The sequence below is a fragment of the Geotrypetes seraphini genome, chromosome 9 (genome assembly GCF_902459505.1).
Source record: "Geotrypetes seraphini chromosome 9, aGeoSer1.1, whole genome shotgun sequence".
NCBI classification, from domain to species: domain Eukaryota; kingdom Metazoa; phylum Chordata; class Amphibia; order Gymnophiona; family Dermophiidae; genus Geotrypetes; species Geotrypetes seraphini.
In genome coordinates, this window is record NC_047092.1 from 21154439 (window position 1) to 21176786 (window position 22348).

Genomic DNA, 22348 nt, shown 5'->3' on the forward strand with positions numbered 1-22348 from the left:
ATGAAATAAGTGTTTATTCCTCATTACTCAATAAACAAATTGAACTAAAATTGTCTTTTCAGTCATCACATGGTTATCTGTGGAATTTATTGCAGAGGGTGTGGTCAAAGTTGCTAGCATAGCTGGATTTAAAAATGGTTTGCACAGATTTCTGATTGACATATCCCATTAACATGTATTAGTCAGTCAGAGATGACAAATGGAACACCTAAATCTAAAAATGAACAGTGAAGGGAAATTCTTTGTACTTTCAAGTTAACCAGAGTGCCACTATTGGTAATAGGATGCTGAGCTTCATGGGTTATTGGTCTGACTCAGCAGCACTTCTTTGTTTCTAAGATCCATGTCAATTGCCTTTTTTAAAGATACTTTAATTATGAAAGCACCTCTCATCCTAGAAGTATTTATCATAACACTCTAGGGCAGGGGTGTCCAATGTCGGTCCTCGAGGGCCGCAATCCAGTCGGGTTTTCAGGATTTCCCCAATGAATATGCATGAGATCTATTAGCATACAATGAAAGTAGTGCATGCAAATAGACCTCATGTATATTCATTGGGGAAATCCTGAAAATCCGACTGGACTGCGGCCCTCGAGGACCGACATTGGACACCCCTGCTCTAGGGGCTGCGCTAGGGGTTTTATCACATGCACTGGATTAGTGTGCGCTAGCCGGAAATCTACCGCCTGCTCAAAAGGAGGCGGTAGCGGCTAGTGCACGTGGCAATTTAGCGCGTGCTATTCCGCGCGTTAAGGCCCTAGCGCGGCTTTGTAAAAGGAGCCCTAAGATTTGATGGCTGCTCTATTAGAGTTAAAGAATATCTTTCATTATGATAGGTTTTTGAGACTGACACATTTTCTATATGAGGTTCTAGAAAATAGGCAAAAAAGTATGGGAATTATATTTTTGGAAAGCGGTTGGCTATACACCGGTAATTGTATGTGAACAATATACAGACAGGCTCCTTTTTCTGTTAATTAATTCACTCTGTTCCTTTTTCCATTACGGCAAATAATTTGAAACACATTTTACAGGCATGATACATATTACAGCTGCACATTGTCTTTAAGCATCCTACCTTAGTAGCATTTTCTAAGGATAAGAATATTAAGAACAGATGTTTCTGCTTGTTTATGGGCTGCTAAGACTTAGGCAAGTTCTCTATATTTTCCCATAGCATAAGTGTGGCAACTGTTAGGTTTGCCCTCAGTCTTTGAACTTTTCAAATAGTTGTGTGTTTGGTATTTGAATCCTCTTGGCTGATTAGAGAGAATTTTTTTTTCCCCCCATTGTGTGCATATGTACTTTCTGAAGTCATATGTTATAGTACAGTGAAAATTTAGACTGAACTCTTGGATTTGTATAAAAAAGAGCAGTAGCTAGAGTACTCAAATTTGACTTTGCAAGCTTCAAAAGAACACCCACAAATAAGAAAGATGTAGACTTCTAGAAGGAGGATATTTTTGGTTGTAGCAGTAGAGTTGCAGGTAGCGAGAGTGTAAGGAGCTGGAAACATTCAAGACTTTTTATATTTTATTTATTTAAAAATATTTTACTTGCGATATCCTACAATTCTGTGCGAGTCACAAAAGAACACTCATAATTAAAAAATACTTCACAGTACAACAACCACCTTAAATGATAAATCGACCTAAAAATCAGCTTCATCTTGGAACACTAATACCTAAAGCTTAGGGCATGCTAACAGAATTTGCACTGGCTATGTACCTTTGGACTATGTAGCATTTAGCAAATGCTAATTTTTTTGTAAAAGGCCCCCCTTGTTGCTTAAGGTAACTAGTTGGTTCAGAGAACACTTTTTTTCTTTGCTCCTTCATTGATGTTTTTATTGAAATATAGTGCTGAATCTTTGAATGAAAGAGTTTAGCATTTACTTTCAGTGGTGCTGGAATAAGGATGAATTTATAGAACTTGTATTTTGCTTCCACTGACCTTATTGCTGTTCAGAACTCTGCTGCTTGCCTTATATTCTGTCAGTGTCGCTATGCCCACATTACCCCTCTCCTCAAGTCACTTCATTGGCTCCCCTCCTTATCCATTTCCACATATAGTTCAAACTCCTCTTACTGACCTACAAGTACATTTGCTCCGCAACACCTCAGTATCTCGTCTCTCTCACCACACTCCCTCCAGGGCATTCTGCTCATTAGATAAGTCTCTATTTGTACCCTTCTCCTCTACAGCCAACTCCAGACTCTGTCCCTTCTATTTTGTTTCACCGCCTGACTAGATACGTCAGGCTTCTTTTCTGGCACTGTTCAAATCCAGACTCAAAGCCCACTTTTTTGAAGATGCTTTCAATTCCAAACTCCAACCCACCTTCTGAGAACCAATAGTCTTATCATTCCTTCTGTAATTCTCCCACCTGAGCACAGTGTATTGATATACCTTCTTGTCCAGTTTGTCTGTCTTGACTAGATTGTAAGCTCTTTTGAGTAGGGACTGTCTCTTCTGAGTTTTGATGGACAGCACTGTGTATATCTAGTAGCACTATAGAAATGATTAGGAGTAGTAGTTGGAGGGGAAATATCCTACATTTAGCTACACATTAAGGTGATACCTATCTGTTATGAAGTATCCAGTAAACTATGACAAATATAGTATAAAGCATTTGGGCCTGGGTTCTCTATATAGCGCCTATGTTGGTAGCTGCCTAAAAAATGGCGGCTGATTGCATTTCATTCATGTGATGGTGATGTATAGAGAATTGCGCCTCCGGGAAAGATGGGTGCCGGAAATGTAGGCTAGGGTTTTCCAGGCCTACATTTTTGGCACCTAACACCACTTCTGGCATTGGCCATGCTCATAGTGGTGTTAGACACTGGTACTGTGTTTCCCTGAAAATAAGCCTTAGCATGATTTTTGGGTTAGTTCTTCATATAAGCCCTACCCACAAAAATAGGCCCTAGTCGCTGGCAGCAGTGCTTCTCTCCTCCTCTCCCCCCCCCCCCCCCCGTGCTGATCCTTTCATCTTTCCCCCACCAACTGTGAGACCGAAATTCCTTGTAACGGCAATGTCGGCAGCAATCTAGACAAGCTGCTTTGCAGCCTTCTCTCACCAGGGCGTTCCGTGTGCTGTGTTGCCTGCTTCTGCCACATTGTTACAATGTGTCTGTTTGGGGTATCGCAAAAGAATGGCATCTTTCCATTGACAGCTCAGCCAGGAGCATTGAAGCCATGCTGTTCCATAACAGGAACAAGAACCCATGTCTTCCACTGACTCACTCAGTACATCTCAGATTACAACAGCATCAAGATCTTACTACCGTGTTTCCCTGAAAATAAGACACTGTCTTATATTAATTTTGGGCCCAAAAAACGCACTAGGTCTTATTTTTGGGGTAAGTTTTATTTTTTTCATGTACAATGATCATCTCTCCCTTCCTCTCCTCCACCCCAATTCTTCCTCTTTCCTTTCTCTCCCCCACATGTGCAGCATCTTTCCTCCTCCTCTCACCCATCCCGTTGTGCCTTCCCTCTGCAACATCTTTCTATCCTTCCCTCTCTCCCATCCCCCGTGCAGCAGAACCTTTGCACAGCATCTTTCTATCCCTCTCATCCCTTGTGCAGCAGAACCTTTGCACAGCTTCTATCCCTCACTTCCCCCCATCCCCCCATGCATTATCTTTCTATCTCTCCTTTCTCTCCCGCTGCGCAGCTGAACCCCCACTGACCCTTCCATCTCTCCCTCCCATCCGAACCCTGCCGACCACGAGACCGACATACCTTCTTCCAAACGACAGCATTGGCAGCAATCTAAACAGGCTGCTTCATGGCCTTCTCCCACCGGGACGTTCTGTATGCCGCGTTGCTGATGATATAATCAGTGATGCAGCAGAGAAATGCCCCGGTGGGAGAAGTCCGTGAAGCAGCCTGTTTAGATTAATGCCTACGCTGCTGTTTGGAAGAAGGTATGTTGGTCTTGCAGTCGGCGTGGTTCAGATGGGAGGGAGAGATAGGGTCAGCGGGGGTTCGGCTGTGCGGCCGGGGTGGGGGGGGAAGCGGGGGGAAGCACTGCTGCCAGTGAATCCAGCACTTCAACTAGGGGTTATTTTTGGGGTAGGGCTTATATTAAGACCTACCCCAAAAATCATGCTTGAGCTTATTTTTGGAGTAGGGCTTATTTTCGGGGAAAAAACGGTAGGTGCCTTGAAGTATGATGAGTACGGCTGGAAGGTCATTGGAGACTTCAAAATGGTGACATTCCTAATGGGTCTCTAGGCAGTTTTACCGAGTTTCCCTACTATCTCTGCCTTTGAGACAGCAGGGACACAATGGCGCAATACCAAAAGTGGGACTGGCCACAGCAGACTGCGTTTTCTTTGGGGAGAAGCAACATCAAATGGGAACCACTGGTGAACACTCAGTAGGTGCTGATGCTACCACTGCATATCAAATTGGGCCCAATGAAACAATTTGTCAGAGTCTGCAGCCTTCAAGTACCTTCAAGACATTTTCCCCAATCTATCTGAGGCAAAAGTCAAAGCTGGTGTCTTCATTGGACCACAGATGAAGAAGAACCTGGAGTGCAAGGAATTTCCCAAGAAGCTAACTAGAAAGGAGAAAGTGACTTGGAACAGCTTTTTCACAATGGTTCAAGGCTTCTTGGACAATCATAAGGCCGAAAACTATGGAGTCGGTTTAGAATCTGGTGAAGAATTAAAATGCTGTAGGATGTCTCTCAAGGTCCATGTCCTTGATGCTCATCTTGAGACATTCAAGGAGAGCATGGGAATATACTCGGAGGAGCAAGATGAGCGCTTCCACCAAGAAATGCTGGACTTCGAACGCTGCTACCTAGGACAATATAGTGAGAGCATGATGGGAGACTAATTCGTGAAAGTGACTTACAATATAATCACAAATCTCAAAAAAACAACTCACTTCTAAATCTTCTGTGGTCATCTTTGCAAAACTTCAATATAAATACATGTTAATTGTGAGTCATATGTTGCTTTATATGACTTTATAAGAATATAAAAATATGAAAATTCTGCGTTTTCATGTTTTAAATAGGTAAATTGTAAAATTTGACTATTCTTGTCACAAAAGCAAAGTTTTATGGAAATAAGACATTTTTTAATACTTTTTAGGCATGAGCAATTAGGAAATTACACTTACTGCCCAGGAACAAAAATCATATTACATAGTGTTATCAATTGTCACTGGGAATGGTGATTTTGGTGAATAGATGGCATCCTCTCTTTTTTTACTGTAGTTTCTTTTGAGGTGGCTAGTACTGGAAGCTGAGAAAAGACATGTAAGAATCCTGTTAGTCTTTGGAGGTTGGGTGTGAAAGCAGTAGATCTGTTAAAATATTTACTAGTAAAAAAAATAAAAGTATATGAAAATATTTTGTAGGCAAAGTTGGCTAAAACTAAGGGAATTAATATCATAGAGAGGGTAGGATCCAAGGCACAACGATGCAAAATTTTGTAGAGTTTGTAATGGAGCAAAGGGAAAAGGTGCACTTTGGACACAGTCCAAGTTATTTTCACTGTGTATCACTTTCCTCTTTAGCAGCTGGGCATAACTAAAAATTCTTTTTTGTTCTCTTTAATACAAAAAAAGCTAATGGATGCATGGTCTTAAAAAAAGGTCTTAAAATGATTGCCTGTTAATGTTTTTTTAATCTTGAAAGGATAACGGGAATGTTACCATGTGTAGTAAGAACAATTACAAGGACAGACTATTTAAGGCTTCTTTCTAGATCACAATCTTGGTAGCCTTCATAGTGAGTTCAGTATTATCTGCAGAGCATATGCAGGTCAAGGACAATCAGTTAAGCATCTCTAAGATAATAGAGCATTGAGAAAGGTTGCAGTATTCAGGACAGGTTAGGAAGAAGAACCTGTTTTGGGTTAGGGTGGTGGAGCTAGATCTCTAACTCAGGTCATTGGAGCAAGACACATTTTTTAAGTATGTGGATGGGAAGGTGCTGTCATGCTTTCAATGATTCAAAATGCCTGGGGGCAGCAGGTGTGGATTCCATTTAATTTAGGGACATGCTTGTTTAGGATATAGATCAGCTCATTTGTTGAGGAGTTAGGTATGACATATAAGTAAATAAGAGACTTGAAGTTGGAAGTCTAACAGGTTTAAAGGCTGTGCTAGAGAAGAGCAACATTGGAGCTAATGATGTTATTGTGTTGAGTCTAACACAGTATGGTGTAAGCCAAGAAGTGTTCAGCTTGTAAAGCATTTGTTCTGGAATAGAGCATAAAGCAAAACATGCATGAAGAACAGGGCATATCACATGAGAAGGCATTGATGAGGTGAATGGGATAGAGATGAAGTAAGGCCAGCAATTACCTGCAGGGTAGCTACACAAGCTAGTTATCAATTTAGGAGGTAATTATCTAGTCTCATTTAAAAGATTCAGTCTAAAAATGCAATGAGCAAATGTAGTTATGCTATCCCAAGGTTGGTTTTGAAGGCCAAAATTATAACGTGAATAAAAAGATGAGCATAAAGAAATTCAAGAAAGAAAGTGAGGAATCTTGTGAGAGCTTTGGGTGTGGTGAAGATGAGGACACCCAAGAGTCTCTTGCTGATGTAGAACTGAACATATTTAACATATCTCCTCTCTCCAAGCTGAAGAACCCTACCCTCTTTAATCATTCCTCATATGAATGTAGGCCCACCCCTCTTCATCATTTTTAGCATCCTTTTCTGTACTTTGTCTAATTCTGCTATATTTTTTTTTAGATGTAGTGACCAAAATTGCACTTAGTATTCAAGGTGTGGTTGTATCATGGAATGGTACAAAGATATTCTCAGGGGAGATGTGATAAATATGTATAAAATACTGAGTGATGAATGGGTAAGATGTGAATTGCTGGTTTACTCTTTCAAAAAATATATGGACATGGGGGACATGGAATGAAGCTATTAAGTAGTAAATTTAAAACAGAGAAAATATTTCTTCACTCATCCCCAAATTCTGTATATAGCGCATTGGTATGCACAGCTGATTTGAGTACACAAATTAATTAACAAGCTTAATGCTGATAATTGCCAGTTAACACCTATTAAATGACGCTAATTGGCATTAGAAGTTACATGCACAGCTTGATAGGCACATTCTATAAAGTGTGCATGTCATTTCCAGAGCAAAGATCTGGAAAAGGGGTGGGGCCAGGGGAAGAGCATTGGTGGAAGTTTTTACACACTTATAGAATACGCTTGATCTACGCACAACTTAGGCGCAGATATTTAGGATTGGTTTTCCTTGGCCTAAATGGGGCACATAACAATTACGAACAAACCAAGGAAAAGGCAAGGGAGATGTCCAGATCAATCAAATGTATCCTTTCTTATGAAATAATACCCAACAAGGATCTAAGTTTCGGCATCAACAATGCTTTCATCGGGGAACACCAAGATTTTGTCTCATAAATAAATGTAGATGAGCCTCAGATGAGCTTGTGGCTCCCATTCTAGCATCACACTCTCTCAAACGGAGTGATGTCACATTCACCGGGACATCATTCTCTCCCTCATAGCTGAGATGCCATGTAGGCACTGGTTTTCTGTTCAGTTACCTGAGCCACTGCTCCGCTGAGGCTCATCTATAATACATTTATTTATGAGACAACGTCTCAGTGTCCTCTGATGAAGGCATTGTTGATGCCGAAACTTGGATCCTTGTTGGGTATAATTTCATAATAAAAGTTATGTTTGGTTGATTTGGACATCTCCCTTGTCTTTCCCTTTTCTTTGGTTTGTTCTTCTCTTACGAGACGAGTACTCTCCGTTTTGCACATAAAAGTTATGACATGCACTTATGCTAAGCATGGTTCACAACAAGCAGCACTATGGGGTAAAGACCTAGAGCAATTACTCGTGCCTACTACCTATAGGGAATTCAGGAAACTCCTAAAAACACATCTGTTCCTGAAATACTTAGAAAACCAACCTATACAGTCTTAGTCCTCAATAAACGATCTCTAGAACTGTCAATCACTAAGTCTGTACTTTGTTTATTCCACTCAATCTGTAACATCTTTAATCATTGTAAACTGCATAGAACTTCACGGTCCTGCGGTATATAAATTGTTATTATTATTATTATTTATATGTGGTACGAGCATTTTATAGAGTAGCGCTAAGCGCCATTTTAGTCAGAACTCGTATATATAGAATTGGGCCCTTAATGTGTAATTAAACCCTGGAATTCATTGTCAAAGAATGTAGTAAATGTAGTTTAACAGGGTTTAAAAAAGGTTTAGAGAAATTCCTAAAAGAAAAGTTTGTAAGCTATTAAGATGGGTTTAGAGAAATTCCTAAAAGAAAAGTTTGTAAGCTATTAAGATGGGTTTAGGAAATTCCACTGCTTATTCTTGGGGTAAGCAGCATAAAAACTGTTTTACTCTCTTGTGATCTTGCCAGGTATTTATGACCTGGCTTGAAACGGGATATTGAGCTTGATGAACCTTCAGTCTGTTCCAGTGTGGCAATGCTTATGTACTTGTGTTCTCGAGTGCAGAGTTACAGATCTTAGCATCGGATCCTAAGCAAGCAAAGATGGGTTGCGTAATTTTAAACTTACTAGAGCCAATTCATAGCTCAAAGGCAGGGCACCAGCTTCTCATTCTAACACACTGCTGCTTTGAGGACAGCTAGAGTGTTTTTGCCTCTTCTGTTCAAAAGTTCCCCTTTTAATACTTTATTAAAGCTTTGTCAAATACACAGGAGTCCACATGCTTATGCTGTTCAGGTTGAAACTGAGCTACAATGATGGAATTGTGTGTAAGATTAGTAAGGGTTGTGATGCAATCAGGTTTGAGGAGCATCAGCAGAATTGTGTTTGAGTACTGGAATGTCAGGGGTTGCTTCAGGCCAAGAAAATGGTACTCTGGAAAGATTTTATTTATATTACTACTACTACTACTACTACTACTACTACTATTTCTATAGCACTACCAGATGCCCTATGTTGAGCAGCAGTGACATAGTGGAGCTGCACACTGTGCGGGAGAAGGCAATGGCAAACCAATTTCTTTCACTGGGTGACCAGAAAATTGGATAGAGGCAGTGTGCTAGATGTGGTGTATTTAGATTTTAGCAAAGCCTTTGACAGTATTCCAAACAGCCGTCTATTAAATAAACTGAGTGCCCTCAGGATGGGCCCCAAAGTGATGGGCTGGGTCAGAAACTAGTTGAGTGGAACATGAGAGGGTAGTGGTCAATGGAGATGGCTCTGAGGAAAGGGATGTTACCAGTGGCGTGCCTCAAGGGTCTGTTCTTGGGCCTATTCTTAACATTTTTATAAGTGATATTGCTGAAATGATATTGTCGGATAATATTTGCCTCTTTGCAGATAATACCAAAATCTGCAATAGAGTAGACACCTGGATGGTGTGAATAACATGAAGAAAGACCTAGCAAAGCTTGAAGAATGGTCTGAAATTTGGTAGCTAAAATTTAATGCTAAGAAATGCAAAGTTATGCATTTGGGCTGCAAAAACCCGAGGGAACGGTATAGTTTAGGGGGTGAAGAACTTATATTCACGACAGAAGAGCGGGACTTGGGTGTGATTGTATAAGATGATCTTAAGGTGGCCAAAGAGGTTGAAAAGGTGATGGCAAAAGCTAGAAGGATGCTAGGGTGCATAGGAAGAGGCCAGTAGGAAAAATGAGGTGTTGATGCCCCTATATAAGACTTTGGTGAGATCTCATTTAGAATATTGTGTGCAATTCTGTAGACCACACCTTCAAAAAAGATATAAAAAAAAAGATGGAATTGGTCCAGAGGAAGGCTAGTAAAATGGTGCGTGGTCTTTGTCATAAGGCATATGGGGATAGACTTAAAGATCTAAAGGGAGATATGATAGAGACGTTTAAATACCTCCATGGAGTAAATGTACATGAGTCAAGAGTCTTTCATTTGAAAGGAAGCTCTGGAATGAGAGGGCATAGGATGAAGTTAAGAGTTGATAGACTCAGGTGGGGGTATTGCCCTATACATGAAAGAGGGAATTGAGTCTACTGGAGAGAACATGCCAGAAATGAAAAATAAGTTAGGGTTTCTATGTGCCAAAATTCCGGGAACAAATGGAACGAAATGGAACGAAAACGGTGATTGGCATCTACTACCAACCCCCAGGGCAGTCCGAAGAAACTGATGGAGAAATGACTGACGAGATTAAACGCAACTGCAAGGGAGGCAACGCAGTTGTCATGGGTGACTTCAATTATCTGGGGATAGACTGGAACCTAGGCATCTCTGGCTGCAGTAGGGAGACAAGCTGCCAAGCTAAACCCATGGCTAGCCCAAATGATCCTCAAGGCCCCCAACTACCTCGGCTTTAGAAAACTACTCAAAAGCCCACCTCTTCCAAGACCAGGACCCTTAACGCCCCTTCTTTATTAACCTACACCACTCCCCTCACTGAACTACCCCCCCCCCCCAGACCTACCCCCCCTACTTCTACTTCTACTTCGTTGATCAATTCTGGTATAGAACCGCTTGTAACTCTGTTTAATTGATGTGAACCGCCTAGAACTCTTCCCGATATGGCGGTATACAAAAATAAAGTTATTATTATTAAGTTTCTGGATGCTTTAGGTGATTGCTTCCTGGAATAACTTGTCAAGGAAAATACGAGAGGCAGTGCAATTCTGGACTTAATTCTAAATGGACTATGAGGACCGGCGCAAGGTGTAGAAGTAGAAGGGATGCTGGGAAGCAGTGATCACAATATGATCCACTTCAACCTGGACACGGGGGCAAAACATCGATCCAGAACGACGGCCACGGCATTGAACTTCCGAAAAGGGAATTACAAAGGGATGAGACTCATGGTGGGGAAGAAGATTAAGAAGAGGATGAGCACTGTAAAAATGCTAGCGCAAGCATGGTCCCTTTTTAAGGACAGTCACCGAGGTACAAAATTTATATATACCGCCTATCAACAAGGGATCCAAGAGAAAAAAGAATAAGGAACTGGCGTGGCTCACTGTAGCGGTGAAGGAAGCAATCAGAGACGAGAAGACTTCATTTAAGGACTGGAAAAGGTCAAAAATGGATGAAAACTGGAAAAAGCACAAACATCATCAAAGCAGGTGCCATAAGGCGGTAAGAGAGGCCAAAAGAGACTGCAAGAAAAAAATAGCCAAGTAGGCAAAAAACTTCAAGCTGTTCTTTCAGTATATTAAGGGGAAATGACCTGTGAAGGAAGCGCTGGGGCCGTTGGATGACTATGGAATAAAGGGAGTGCTAAAGAAGGACAAAGCAATCGCCGACAAACTGAACACATTTTTTGCGTCTGTATTTACTGAAGAGGATATATACAACATACCGGAAGCCGATAGGCTTTATGCAGGAAATGAAGACGGGAAACTGAGAGGGTTGACGGCCAGTCTAGAAGAGGGTATGCAGGCAGATTGATAGGCTTAAGAGATAAATCCCCGGGCCCGGATGGCATCCATCAAAGGGTAATCAAGGAACTGAAAGGGGCTATAGCTGAACTGCTCCAACTAATAGCCAATCTGTTGATCAAATCAGGAAGGATTCCGGACAACTGGAAAGTGGTGAATGTTACGCCGATCTTCAAGAAAGGTTCGAGGGGAGATCCAGGAAACTACAGGCTGATGAGTCTGACCTCAGTACCGGGAAAGATGGTAGAGGCGCTGATAAAGGACCGCATCATTGATCACCTTGATGGAACAGTCTGATGAAGACCAGCCAGCACGGCTTCAGCAAAGGAAGATCTTGCTTGACAAACTTGCTGCACTTCTTCGAGGGAGTAAACAGGAAGATAGACAAGGGTGACCTGGTCGATTTTGTATATCTGGATTTTCAGAAGGCGTTCGACAAGGTCCTGCATGAACGACTACTTCAAAAAATTGCGAGCCATGGAATCGAGGGTAAAATACTCATGTGGATTAAAAACTTGTTGGCGTATAGGAAACAGAGAGTGGGGGTAAATGGACAATACTCGGACTGGAAAAGCGTCACGAGTGGAGTGCCGCAGGGTTTGGTGCTTGGGCCCATGCTCTTCAACATATTTATAAATGACCTGGAAATTTGTACGACGAGCGAGGTGATTAAATTTGCAGATGATACGAAGTTATTCAGAGTAGTGAAGACACAGAAGGATTGCGAAGACCTGCAACGTGACAAAAACATGCTCGAGAAATGGGCTGCGACATGGCAAATGAGATTTAATGTGGATAAGTGTAAGGTGATGCATGTCAGTAACAAAAATCTTATGCATGAATACAGGATGTCCGGTGCAGTACTCGGAGAGACCCCCTAAGAGAGAGACTTGGGAGTACTGGTTGATAAGTCAATGAAGCCGTTCGCACAATGTGTGGCGGCGGCGAAACAAAATGCTAAGAATGATTAAGAAGGGGATCACAAACAGATTGGAAAAGGTTATCATGCTGCTGTACCAGGCTATGGTACGCCCCCACCTGGAATATTGCGTCCAGCACTGGTCACTGTACATGAAGAAGGACACAGTACTACTCAAAAAGGCCCAGAAAAGAACAACTAAAATGGTTAAGGGGCTGGAGGAGTTGCCATACAGTGAAACATTAGAGAAACTGGGCCTCTTCTCCCATGAAAAGAGGAGACTGAGAGGGGACATGATCGAAACATTCAAGATAATGAACGGAATAGACTTAGTAGATAAAGACAGGTTCACCCTCTCCAAGGTAGAGAGAACGAGAGGGCACTCTCTAAAGTTAAAAGGGGATAGATTCTGTACAAACGTAAGGAAGTTCTTCTTCACCCAGAGAGTGGTAGAAAACTGGAACGCTCTTCCGGAGGCTGTTATAGGGGAAAAAACACCCTCCAAGGATTCAAGACAAGGTTAGACATGTTCCTGCTGAACCAGAACGTATGCGGGTAAGGCTAGACTCAGTTAGGGCACTGGTCTTTGACCTAAGGGCAACCACTTGAGCGGTCTGCTGGGCATGATGGACCACTGGTCTGACCCAGCAGTGGCAATTCTTATGTTCTTATGAGTAATCTAAGGAAATACTTTTTTACAGAAAGGGTAGTAGATGCATGGAACAGTCTCTTGGAAGAGGTGGTGGAGACAGAGACAGTGTCTGAATTCAAGAAAGCATGGCATAGTCACATGGGATCTCTTAGAGAAAGAAATAATGGTTGTGGAATATTAAGTGTTATGAGAATAACTGTAGGTGTGTTACTAGTACCTAGGGCTGTTCTTTCTTGGAGAACTTGCTTCATGACATCATCCAAGTGACTTTCATCCTGTGTAGACTTGTTTGCTTCTTGCTCATTTCAGAGGGATAATACTTATACACCATAAAGCAATTCTATAAACAAAGGCCCTGATTCTATAAAAGATGCCTACAGTTAAGCAACTAGATTGGCTGATAATTGAAAGCGACATTAAAAACCAATTAAAAATGAATTAACTGGTAGGCTCCTACCACTTCAAGGCAGGCATCTACACTGAGGCGCCTACCAGTAAGGAGGCATGATTATAGGCGAATTCAGGGCAGATTTGTGACCAGGTTTGGGCATGGATTAACTTAGGCATCTACCTTAATCACACTCATTTAGGCCAAGAAAACCCTGGCGTAAACACCTACTGGTACCTAAGAATACTTTGATGCAGCTAAGTGTGATTATGTAGGACAAAGATATAGATACAGGCAGTCCCCGAGTTACAAACATCCAACTTAAGTACGACTCGTACTTAAGAACATTTTTGCAGTTTCATATGATTTCACCGAGCAGTATTTCCAGTGGCATAGACTCCTAAACTTCGTTTGTAGCAGATTCAGGAATGATGCATGGCCACATTAAGAACAGTGTGTGGTTGTGCATACTCTACCTTAGAGGGAACACTGGGGACAGTTGGCCCTTTTGTCAGCTGGGAGCAGATGGAAGCAGCAAGAATCTTAAAATCTAGAAGTTCTGCGTTCCATACAAATCCGACTTAAGAACAGCTTTAAAAAGGTAACTCATTCTTAACCTGGGGACTGCCTGTATATAATATAAAATGATTAAATTGCCATATATTGTAAAGTTTTTTATTTTGAAGTTCACGTCGGTACATTTTTACTTACTCTGATTCCATCCCAAATTGCTTCTGACTCTAACTCCAGAGCCCTGCTTAGCATGTATAAATGTATATACCAGAGTTGAGTAAGGGAATTTTTTAAGTACCTTCTTACTTCTCATTTATAATCTTAATGTATATTTTCTTCAAACCGCTTAGAACCTAACGGATGTAGCGGTATATAAGAAATAAATTACATTACATTACATTGAGTGTTATTGTACACTTAACAGCAGCAGCAGCACCCGCACCCGCAGGGCATGTAACTTAAGAGGGTAAATGCAAGGGGGTGTGTTTGGGCAGAGCTTGGGTGGGACATGGGCAGGGCACTGGCTTTTGCCAGTATAACTGCAGGTACATAAATATAAGGCATGCCAATGCCAGGTTACATTAGTACTCTAATGGAATCTGGGCACCAAGATAGATTGAGAGTTCGCTAGGACAGATAGGGAAAAACGCTTGAGTACCTGAATATAAATGCTTAGACAACCTCCAAGCAATATATAAATAAATAAATATGATGCCATTACAGAATAGGCTCCCATTTTTTTTGCATCCTTGGGGTACTTAAATGGGCATATCCAGTTATACAGTTGCCCCCTCTCCTGCCCATATTCTCTTGCTTCAGATGATACGGGCCTACACTAACCCCAATTCTGTAACCAGCGTCCATGTTACAGACGCCGGTTAGAGAATCGGGTTAGAGTAGATGTGGCCGCTACACTTATCGAGGCAAGGGATCTCCCTACCACAATAAGTATAGCGCCGCCTGTTCGATTGCCGGCAGGAGGGTGCCGAACCCCTCCTTCCAGAAGGCTGCCCCTCCCCGACACTCCCGATCGCTGGCAGGAGGGTGCCCAACCCCTCCTGCCAGAACACCGCCCTCCCCCCCAAAACTCTTGATTGCTGGCAGGAGGGTGACCAACCCCTACTGCCGGAATGCCGGCCCCCAACCCCGAAACTCTTGATCGATGGCAGGAGGGTGCCCAACCCCTCCTGCTGGAACGCCGCCCCACCCCCCGAAACTCTTGATCGCCGGCAGGAAGGTGCCCAAACACTCCTGCCGGTACTCCATCCCTCCCCCCCGAAACTCTTGATTGACGGCAGGAGGGTGCCCAATCCCCTCCTGCCGGAACATTGCCCCCCCCCCCCGAAACTCGATCGACAGCAGAGGGGTGCCCAACCCCTCCTGCCGGAAAGCCGCACCCCCTCCGGACCCCCCACGCTAATGACCCCCCCCGTGCTACCATTTCCCGATGACCCCCCTAACCTCCCCCAACTAACCTCTAAAGTGTCGGATGGATGGGTCTTGCTGCCGTCCAGCCGGCAGGCCCGCCTTGTCGAAATGAAGCGGGCCCGCCCCTTCCCGGCCCATCCCCGCTAAGTCTAAGGCCTGATTGGTCAAGGCTACTTTATTTAAGCTTTATGAGTATAGTCAGTAGTGCTGTAGAAATGTTTAGTAGTAGAACCCCCTAATAAGGACATAAGTCACTGTGTGTAGTATGTCAAGGTGGATGTTGTTTCTGTTCTAATAGCGATAGGGAGCTCTAAGACAACAGGAACAAAGGTGGAACAAGGGTGCTACAGTGTTAAATGGGCAAGGACTACATTTATATCTCATGATTAGATGGATACATAGTTTAAAAATTGGATCAGAATAGCATATGAATGTTTGCAGTATTTCAGGTGGCAAAAACTCTTGGCAGATACTGTATATTTTATGACTTTTCTTGGCAGCAAGAGCAGTGGTATTTAATATGATTGTGAGGAAAGGCCTGTGCTGGTCTGTGAATTTCTCCTTAAGGGCAAATTTGTTGAATCTGCCTATGAAGATGGGGGAAAAAGTTAGACCCGTGTTTGAATAAGATTGTAAATAACTTTGCAGAAAAGTAGATTTATCATCTCTTTGGAAAGAGACTGAATGGAGATTTTTCTCATACAGCAAAATAGACCGTGGTAAAATAATTTTTGACCTTTGCATCAATAAGAAATAAGGTGTCATGTTAGGTCAGACCACAGAGTTTACCCAAGACAAAATGATGGATCTCTCTTTGTGATTTAACTTAATTCCAAACAGAAAACCTGGTGGAAAACGCAGTGTACTAATTTGCAGCCATTTTGGATACTACCCTACAGTTCTGCTTTAATGTATGTAATGTTGCCGCTGTACCATGTTGTTGTTATCATGATATAATTAGCCTATTTCCATAATTACCTCACTGTTTTAATTGTATATTATGCTGACATTTGGTTGTTTTGCTGCTGTTGTACTATTACTACAGTAAATGTTGTCTGTGGCAAGCTGCACCTGTTGTACACAGCTTTTGATGAATGTCTTCATAAAGGCAAGTATTAAATCTTAATAAATAAATACATTTCTGTTAGTAATGCCATTCTTGTGCTTTTCTCATGTACCACAGTATCTAATATTCTAGCACTAAGCTTTTTTTCTGTTTGGAATGAGAATATCAAAGCTGATCACAATTTTGTTCTTTATAATTCTCTCAGGGTGGTAATTTCACTTGTTTTCCAATAAAACAATGTTAGTTTCTAGAGGATGAGCTGTGTCATCTTATTATACCTTTGTAACATAACATAGTAACATAGTAGATGACAGCAGATAAAGACTTGAATGGTCCATCCAGTCTGCCCAACCTGATTCAATTTAGATTTTTAATTTTTTTTTCTTAGCTATTTCTGGGCAAGAATCCAAAGCTCTACCCGGTACAAAGCTCTACCACCAACTGCCGAAATCTCCTTTAAAATCTACTCCAGCCCCTCTACACCCTCCCAGCCACTGAAGCCCTCCCCAGCCCATCAACCACCAAATGGCCATACACAGACACAGACCGTGCAAGTCTGCCCAGTACTGGCCTTAGTTCAATATTTAATATTATTTTCTGATTCTAGATCCTCTGTGTTCATCCCATGCTTCTTTGAACTCAGTCACAGTTTTACTCTCCACCACCTCTCTCGGGAGCGCATTCCAGGCATCCACCACCCTCTCCGTAAAGTAGAACTTCCTAACATTGCCTTTGAATCTACCACCCCTCAACCTCAAATTATGTCCTCTGGTTTTACCATTTTCCTTTCTCTGGAAAAGATTTTGTTCTACGTTAATACCCTTCAAGTATTTGAATATCTGAATCATATCTCCCCTGTCCCCCCTTTCCTCTAGGGTATACATATTCAGGGTTTCCAGTATTTTCTCATACGTCTTCTAGTGCAAGCCTCCTATCATTTTCGTCACCCTCCTCTGGACCGCCTCAAGTCTTCTTATGTCCTTCGCCAGATACGGTCTCCAAAACTGAACACAATACTGCAAGTGGGGCCTCACCAATGACCTGTACAGGGGCATCAACACCTTCTTCCTTCTGCTGGCTATGCCTCTCTTTATACAGCCCAGCATCCTTCTGGCAGCAGCCACTGTCTTGTCACACTGTTTTTTCGCCTTTAGATCTTTGGACACTATCACCTCAAGGTCCTTCTCCCCGTCCGGGAATATCAGCTTCTCACCTCTCAGCATATACGGTTCCTTCTGATTATTAATCCCCAAATGCATTACTCTGCATTTCTTTACATTGAATTTTAGTTGCCTGGCATTAGACCATTCCTCTAACTTTTGCAGATCCTTTTTCATATTTTCCACTCCCTCTTCGGTATCTACTCTGCTACAAATCTTGGTATCATCTGCAAAAAGGCACACTTTTCCTTCTAACCCTTCAGCAATGTCACTCACAAACATATTGAACAAGATCGGCCCCAGCACCGAACCCTGAGGGACTCCACTACTTACCTTTCCTTCCTCCGAGCGACTTCCATTAACCACCACCCTCTGGCGTCTGTCAGACAGCCAGTTTCTAACCCAGTTCATCACTTTGGGTCCTAACTTCAGCCCTTCAAGTTTGTTCAACAGTTTCCTATGAGGAATTGTATCAAAGGCTTTGCTGAAGTCTAAGTAAATTACATCTAGCATATGTCCTTGATCCAGCTCTCTGGCCACCCAATCAAAAAATCCAATCAGGTTCGTTTGGCACAATTTACCTTTTGTAAAAGCCATGTTGCCTCGGATCCTGTAATCCATTAGATTCAAGGTAGTACCCTATCCTTTCTTTTAGCAACACTTCCATTATTTTTCCAACAACTGAAGTGAGGCTCACCGGCCTGTAGTTTCCTGCTTCGTCCCTGTGACCACTTTTGTAAATAGGGACCACATCCGCTCTCCTCCAATCCCCAGGAACCACTCCCGTCTCCAGAGATTTGTTGAACAAGTCTTTAATAGGACTTGGCAGAACCTCTCTGAGCTCCCATAGTATCATGGGATGGATCCCATTTGGTCCCATTGCTTTGTCCACCTTCAGTTTTCTCCTTTGTGAACGGCGCAGAATCCACTCCATTTTCTTGTGTAACTTTGCCAGACAATCTCGGTCCTTCTCCAGGATGTTCTTCTGTGAACACAGAACAGAAGTATTTGTTTAGCACATTTGCTTTTTCCTCGTCACTCTATACATATCAGTTCCCAGCATCTTTTAGTTTAGCAATTCCATTTTTCATCTTCCTCCTTTCACTAATATATCTGAAAAAAATTTTGTCTCCCTTTTTTTTTACATTTTTAGCCATTTGTTCTTCCGCCTGTGCTTTCGCCAGACGTATCTCTCTCTTGGCTTCTTTCAGTTTCACCCTGTAGTCCTTTTTGCACTCCTCTTCTTGGGTTTTTTATATTTCACAAACGCCAACTCTTTCACCTTTATTTTCTCCGCCACTAGTTTGGAGAACCATATCGGCTTCCTTTTTCTCTTGTTTTTATTGATTTTCTTCACATAAAGGTCCGTAGCCATTTTTATCGCTCCATTCAGCTTAGACCACTGTCTTTCCACTTCTCTTATGTCCTCCCATCCTAACAGCTCTTTCTTCAGGTACTCTCCCATTGCATTAAAGTCCATACATTTGAAATCTAGGACTTTAAGTATCGTGCGGCTGCGCTCCACTTTAGCCGTTATATCAAACCAAACCGTTTGATCGCTACTTCCCAGGTGAGCACCCACTCGAACATTAGAGATACTCTCTCCATTTGTGAGGACCAGATCCAATATCGCTTTTTCCCTCGTGGGTTCCGTCACCATTTGTCTGAGCAGAGCCTCTTGAAAGGCATCCATAATCTCCCTACTTCTTTCCGATTCCGCAGACGGAACATTCCAGTCCGCATCCGGCAGGTTGAAATCTCCCAACAGCAGAACCTTCTCTTTCCTTCCAAACTTTTGGATATCCACAATCAGATCCTTATCAATTTGCTGCGATTGAGTCGGAGGTCTGTAGACTACACCCACGTAGATAGAAGTTCCATCTTCTCTTTTCAGAGCGATCCATATCATCCATATCGTTTCATCCTCTCCCCAAGTCCCTTGCATTTCGGTCGCTTGGATATTGATCTTTACATAGAGAGCTACTCCTCCACCTTTTTGACCATCTCTGTCCTTCCTAAAAAGATTATATCCCGGTATGTTTGCATCCCATCCATGTGATTCACTGAACCATGTCCCTGTGATAGCGAAAATATCTAGATCTGCCTGTAACATCAGGGCTTGCAGATCATGAATTTTGTTACTTAGACTGCGAGCATTTGTGGTCATCACTTTCTAGCTATTTTTCAGTGGTAATCTCCTTTTTCTTATAGATTTTTTTTTCGTTTCACTTTCCGTTGTGTATTCAAGTTTTCTGAGTGCTTTGTGCATTTGCACATTGATGCACTGAGCTACTACCATGATAAGACCCTTCATAAAATCTATTGAACCAGGGAAAGGACACTGCTTTACTGACTAAATGATTCTGGGAAAGAAAACAGAAGAAAATGCATTTCTATTTTTAGAAGATGTTGGTTTCCTTGATAATATTTTATATACTAGCTGAAACGTGTTCATGTTGAGATATGAACATAACATGGGGGAGGGGGGTTTCTATCTAAGTTGGCATGTGTCATAAGGGAGAGTAATGATTATCTGGCTTTTATCTCGCCTGAGTTCTGAGTGAAGATGAATCTGTATTATGAAGCTGTCTTGGTTGCTTTTATGTTGTATGCCACAGCACTTGTTACATAAAGTCCAAAGGTCAGTTGGAATATTCTTAGGGTGTTTTATTTAATTCTGGTTAGTAGCCAAGTGAATAGTAGTTGGAATAATTCTTAATGTTTTCTTCTTTTTATATAAGACAGTCATAACTTCATCATTTGGGCTTTGAGTAACATAGCCAGTTTGATCTTTTCCAGAATTGATTTATTAATTCTTCTGGCGGCCCACAGCATGCATAAAATCCTTCTCCAGCACCAAAGCTCAAATGAGTCGATCTTTTTTATTTTGTTTCCGGAGTGTCCAGCTTTTGCATCCTTAATTGACTACTGAGAAAATGAGTGCATGGACAAGTCTGATCTTCATTTGGAGTGTTATTTCCTTGCCTTTGAATACTTTGTCAAGAGCCTTCATTGAAGAGCTACCCAGTGCTATTCTGTGGCATATTTCTTGCTTGCTAGTTGCTTCTTTGTTTACGAAAGAGCCCAGGAGATTGAAATCCTTTACTACTTCTATTCTATTGCCTTCAAGCTCAAAATCTTCATCATTTTCCATGTTCATGATCTTTGTTTTGTTTATATCAACAGAAACTAAAATTAAAAAAAACAACAAAAAAAACCGAGGCTTCCAGATAGCAGGAGAGAGCTCATATTTTTAGAGTATGGCCAAAATATACATAGTTCTCTTTCTCTAATACTTTCAAACTTTCTGTCTAAAAGTGAACTTTACTTACTTAGCATTAACTTAGAAATCAACCTCTTAGAGCTCTTTGAATTCCTTCCTACTGCCGCCCACACAAGCTAGCTGACTGTTTATGCCATTGGGTTTGGTTGCTTGCTCTTAAATTTCTGTGGTGAATGAACACTGTGGTCACTTTCTGTTTACATTGTTCTGACTTTTTGCCTATCCTTCAGATTGAATATGTTGCTGCCTTTTTATTATTGATAGCATTCTGTCAGCTTATATAACGTAGGCTAGGTAAAGAATTGTCATAAACAAGAAAATGAGCAAGACAGAATAAATTATTTTCCAGGATAAGGAGAAATTGATGTATCACTGCCATACAGAACAAAGAGTGAAGGCAAAGGATAATAGCTCGGAAGAGGACCGTTCATAGTGCACGTGGTTACAAAAGTGCGCATGGTAGAGAGGGGAAGAGACTTTTTTAAAGCATGTCTTATTTTCTGCTTGAAAATTTCTGGGTTTGAGCATTTTAGATATACCAGGCAGAGGGTCACTTTGCTTCCACTACTGAAGCAAATTATGTTCAGCTGAAAGTGGGGCATCCTCATTGAAGCACCTTCATATTTTTAAAGCATTTAGAAAAACCTCTGTATTTATATTATTACCACCACCGCTTCAAGAAGTATATCAAAGAAAAAAATGCCAAAATTGAGTATCTAAAAAGATTCTCTCAGCACATTATCCAACAATTTCTCAAAGAACCACAGTGTAGGAAAAGCCTCAAAGTATTTAAGGAGCTCTTATTTGGTGCTTAACTTTACTCAGATACCCTTTTTCTTCCAGTCATTGGCATAAAACCCTCCCCTTTTTAAAACCCCCCCAATATTTTTATCTTTTTTCTAAAATCTTTTAAATTAGTGCAACAATGTGTCTGAAAATCTTAAAGTGATAGTTCATAAACTTCTATTCATACAGATGTCAACAATAGTACTTCATTAAGCGATTATCAAATTTCTGATTCATTATATCCCACTTTAGATTTTCATACAAAAGCAGTCAGCTCACTGCGTCCGCTAAAGAAGTGAGGAAGTTAGACCTCATGGTCTTCTCTTGCAATATACAGATATATAAGGCAATAGTAAATACTTTTCCAAGGCTAGGTTTCAAACATCAAAAGCATACAGCCTTAGCTAGAATTAATATTTATCCCGTTTAGGACCTCAGCGGTGCAAACTGTGAGAAGGTTTCATTCACAGCATGACTTGCACTAAAGTCTTCATCGGTCTTATTTTTTATAAATGGTTTTTATAATTTGATATACTTATTTTATTTTTCAAATACTTTAAGAAAATCAGATACTCATCTTTCGCCTTTGGGCGAAACATTGCCTATGTTGGTGAAGAACCCCTGCTATGCTTTAATAAAGAGATGAGTATCTGATTTTCTTAAAGTATTTGAAAAATAAAATAAGTATATCAAATTATAAAACCATTTATAAAAAATAAGACCGATGAAGACTTTAGTGCAAGTCATGCT

At 41.4% G+C, this 22348-nt stretch overlaps 1 protein-coding gene across 13 annotated transcripts in view; it reads left to right on the top strand.

Annotated features, from left to right (window-relative positions):
• PPP6R2 (protein phosphatase 6 regulatory subunit 2) overlaps positions 1-22348 on the top strand; it is a 182375-nt gene that overhangs the window by 9152 nt on the left and 150875 nt on the right. The window lies entirely within an intron of this gene.